The following is a 5,005-nucleotide window of genomic DNA, read 5'->3' as shown; positions in this document are numbered from 1 at the left end:
TCCCGGCGCCAAAAAGGGTTTAAAATCCAAAAATTCAAAATGTCAACGGGACGGGAAACCCCAAGGGCACCCTCCGTTCTCTCGCCCGGTTAGTCGGGGTAAAAGGAATGAACCCAAATTGCTTTAGTCGTGGCACGGGGTAGGGCGGCGAATGGTTTGCCACACAAGACATGCACCAATGGCTCCGCTGGGAAGACATGGTGGAATCTTTCATGAAGAGGTTTCGGTTTAATATCGAGACAGTACCAAACCGTTAGTACCTCTAGAAGGTCAACCAAAATTCGACGGAAAACTATAGAGAATTCGTCAGCAGATGGAGGACCGAAGCGGCCCGTGTAGAGCCACCAATGAGCGAGGGAGAACTCGTTTCCATATTTATCAGGTAACAGGAGCCGAATTTCTATGATAGGATGTTATCCATGGCCAGGAGGTTATTCTCCGAATTAGTAAAAATAGGATAGGCCATAGAAGATGGCCTCAAATCTGGGAAGATCATCAGTATCTTCAATAAAGCGTTTAGGTAGGCTGCTGCAGGGATCTTCCGCAAAAAGAAAGAGGACGTAGAAAGTATATCCCACATTTCAAACCAAAATCCAAAAGGACCACCCTTCCCCATAGGCTACACCTTTGAATTATCCACCCTCCGTCGCTCGGCCACCTGTATTACACGCCCCAAACCCTCCCACTGTTGTCTAGTGCCACGGCTCCACCAGGTGTCCTGTATCGCTCTGCTTATCAGCCCCCCGACAAACGTACGGCCCCCTTAACAAAACTGCCGCCCCAAAAATAACCCTCCCAAAACTATCACCTCGGAATTACAAAAATCAGCCATCACCCCAACATATAATGCGCCATGTCTGCTTTGAGAAAAGACACCGAGAGGGAATTCAGCGGGTCCTCGAACTAAGGGCTCGACCCCGGAGAGGCTGCGGCCGCGGGGTTAATTCGGAAAACCTTGCTAAAGGCGGCACGAAAGCGAAAAGGGTTTTACGGGGCCGAGGGCTTTGCCACCGTTCGGAGGGGGGCGGGCACGGCCCCGGGAAAATTGCATAAACTTGAAACACAAAATTGAGGATGTGATCGATAAAAGAGAAATCATATGGGAAACTGCCACTCCCAACGTAAACACGAACCCGTCGCCGAATCATGGAAATAGCGAAATCCACATGATAGAGAGAGATGAAGACTGGAAGCTTACGAAACATTATCTCCCAAAATCACCGAGCTTCTTGAACATACGGTTGCTTCTTTCACACTCCAGGAATGACCAAATTCAAGCTCTTGATCCCACGTCACGGAGTTCCAGGCTATACCCATGTTCGGGACACGGTCCCAGCCCTTTTTGATAGCCAGGTAGCCCCACAGTTGCCACCCAAAAGCCCAAATTCGTGCGGGGCAATGATCCAAAGCATGACTCATCTGGGGAAAATCTTTATCCCTAAGATTGGCCCGAATGCCCGAGGAGGAGAATACTCAGAAAAGGGCGATAACCAAAGGAGAGGCCGAAGATTTCTGGCGGCGCATGCAGCCTAAAGACTATTTCATTGTTGAGCACTTAAAGAAAATGCCGGCGTAAATCTCGGTGCTATCATTCTGCGCTCGCCGTCGCTAGGATGCCCTCGTGAAAGTGCGGGACGATGCCCCGTCCGGCGGTACGAGTAGTGAGGATTTGGCGGGCTGGGGGCCCTATCGCAGAACATAAGATGCGTTCTCAAGAAGAGCCCCGTCGAAGGGACATCCCACAACAAAGCCCTCCATATCACCCTGAAATGTCGTGACAAGGCCATAGGAAGGATACTTGGGGATAACGGGCCCAGGCCCGGCTTTTTCCCCGTAACCCCCCCGGCCCTTTAGCTTGGCTATGACATGGAAAAGATTGGCCGGGGGGAAAAACATCAGGGGATTCGACGGATCCCTAAGCGATTCATTAGTAGAAGTCGATCTCAAATCGGGATTGGCCCATTTTAATACCCAGTTTTTTTGTACATTGGGATATTTCGAGCTAAGGGAATAAGTTAAGGACAAGACTATTTCGGGATACGAGGTAAGACTTTTAACCTCGATTTTGTTTTAGGGCACAAGTTGCTTATACTTTTATTAATATGGAATTTAAGGAAGATTGGGGGTTAAAAGTTCTTTGAAAAGTTAATTATTTTTTGAACAAGGCCCCCAGGGGGGGGGTGTGGAGTAGTGGGCTCCCCCTTTGGTTTGGGCCCCCAAATTTGATTGACCCAAGCCTGAGGGGGGCATTTTCCACTTGTATGAATCATATATGTAGATAATTGATGACTACCCAAGAAAATTATTCATCTTTTTCAACAAGAAACTTGGATAAGCTTGGAGAGACCATATTCGGCCAGGGGTAGCCGAGTTTGATGTTGTGAAAATTGATCAAAAAAAAAATTTTTTTTTTTCTAGCATTTAAACCCAAATTTGGGAAAGGCCCTCTTTAAACTGGGTAGTTGTTGGAGTAAAAAAACCTTTCATTTTTGCAATTTACAACCACAGCCAAGTTGAGAAGTTAAGTGGAAAATGTAAGGTTTAATTTTTCCCCACATGTGTTATGGATGGTTTGAACGTGTTGTGGTGTGTAGAAATGAATGAAATTCATGGAACCATGTATGTTGATTTTAAAGGGATGTATGGTTTTGTGTAGAAGGAATGAACTAAATTTACTTAGTATTTTTTGTTGTTTTTGGGGATTCTATGATGAAAATGAAGGTTTAATAGTTCAAGTTGAAGTTGAAAGGGGGTTGTGGGTTGTTGTAGAAGCTAATGTGATTTTAATATAGTTTCTTGTATTTATGAGAATGAAGTTGTTAACGTGTGGATTGTTTTATAGTTCTAAATTTGGAAGAGAGGAATGTGTTGTTTTTTTCTTATTGAGTTTGGGGGTTTTTGGGGTTGGTGTTGTATGTTGGTTGGGCCGTTTTGAATATTGTGCGGATTGTTTGAAGTGTTCTTGAGTCTTGTTTGAATGTCTGGGGGTTAGTACTTGAACGTGTGAGCATTGATGTTGGCTTGATTGTATGGGTTGAATTGAATGTAAATGAACCCCCGGTCGAATTATGTAGAAAAGAGTTACTAACGTTAGAATACGTTTTGAATTAATTGTTGATGTTGTTAATATGGTTGTTGGTATTGTTGTTGATGATTTGGGAGGTTAAATTCTGGGGGGTTTGTTGAATTTATAAAGGAGTTTTTTGGGGAATTTATGTAAATAAAGTGCTAGCTTGGGATTGAATTCCCAAAGTACCTATAACTAATGTTTGGTATCTAATGACGTTGTTGTAGATCTTGGGAAACCCGAGACTTAAGTTCGGATTAGCTTAGGAAGGGGAAAGGGTATGTAAAGCCATCCTTTCTTTTACTTTTGGGATGTCTTAGATGTAAGTAAGATATGATACGAGCCTTGGGGAATTTTATTCATAAGATCCCAGCATGTCTACGATTCTTATTCCCCCGTGTTAGCTTCCTAATATAGTCGAGCTATTAAAATTGTGTCTTTTTTTACGTTGGATAGTAAATGTTTAAAGTTCGTTCCCAGAGGACTACATGTTGAATAAGGTCCCCCCCTTTCATAAAACGGGCTCGAATCGCTTCGTGTTCGTAGAGGGGCCTAAAGTGAATAACGTCCCTAACTTTTAAAACGCGGGCTCGGATTGGTTTGATACGTATCCCCCGTTCCCCCCAGACTTTCCTTTGTATAGTTTTAACGACATTCGAAAGAACTTAACATGACTATCGTCTTAACCCTCGAGCGTTGATTACTTACTTATCTTTTTGAGTCTCGGATGATTTATATACATATGACTATTTACCATTTTGTGTGTGCATTGTTTTGCATCTTTCTTGGAGTCCCTTTTCCTGGGGCCGGGGGTTTTATATCTATATATGGAGTATGAAAGTGTTTTGGAGTTAATGTGTTCCGGGGATGATGTGTTAAGGGGATGATGTGTTACGGAGTTATGCGTAATTCCGGGTATGATGTGTTCGGGTATGATGTGTTATGGCGCCTGGGGGGTGGCGACCATGTTAGAGTCCTTTTAATGGGCCGGATATATATGTATGTATATATTGATATTAATATCTCTTGTGTTTAAAATAAGCATTTTGATAAAACCGGATATTGTACGCATTTTTTACTTCTTACTTTGGGTTCCGTCTTGTATCCCCGTACTTTATATCTCGGTACATATTCTCTTTACCCCTTTTTTCGGGGGTGCTTTTCCCCCAGTACGGACTCGGTTTTGGGGATCCCCTTTACTTAGGATATCCGTTCTATTTTTGGACGCTCCGTTCCGGGGGGGCCCTATTTTGGGGGTACCCGGGCTCTTTCGTTGTGTTTTGTACGTCGATTCGGTGGTACGGCGGGGCCCGTCCCCTCATATGATTTGTTGTTACTCTTAGAAGTACGTAGACATATTTTGTGGGTTGTGAATAGTTACGGGTTTGTTGTGTCCTTTTGATTTATGTTTTAAATTTTTCCCCTCTGTCGTGGCCCTTATCGACTTGCGTGTATATATGTTTTGGGGTTTTCGTGATATTATCCGGCGAAAATTGTTTTTCCCCATATGTTTTATATATATGCGATAACTTTTGGGGCGACGTCTTTTCCTTTACGGTATTATAAGTTAAATTTTGCAAGTTGTGGAATGATTATAGTTCGAGGGGTGTACGAGTGTCCGGCTGGGCCTTTGTCACCTTTTTTCGGGGGGTTTGGGGCGTGACCCCCTCCCTTCACCCCCGAGTTTCGGGGCGGGCAAGGCGCCCGTTCCTTTGCCCTTTTGGGGGGAAAACCCCGGATCCCTTTTCCCCCGGGGGCGGTACGATCCCCAAATCGGCACCGAAAACCCCAAAAATTTGAATGGGGAGGACGGGGAAAATTTTAGTGGCGGTGAGAGGGGTATTAAGGAAAAAATCCTTATAACCCGGGTTTTGTGATCGAAAGGAGTCCTCTTTCTCAAATTTTCATATGGTGGGGGAAACCAGGGGGCCCATGCGA

Source organism: Lycium ferocissimum, chromosome 7, assembly GCF_029784015.1.
Source record: "Lycium ferocissimum isolate CSIRO_LF1 chromosome 7, AGI_CSIRO_Lferr_CH_V1, whole genome shotgun sequence".
Taxonomy (NCBI): Eukaryota; Viridiplantae; Streptophyta; class Magnoliopsida; order Solanales; family Solanaceae; genus Lycium; species Lycium ferocissimum.
The sequence above is the reverse complement of the archived record's forward strand: the minus strand, read 5'-3'. Positions refer to the sequence as shown.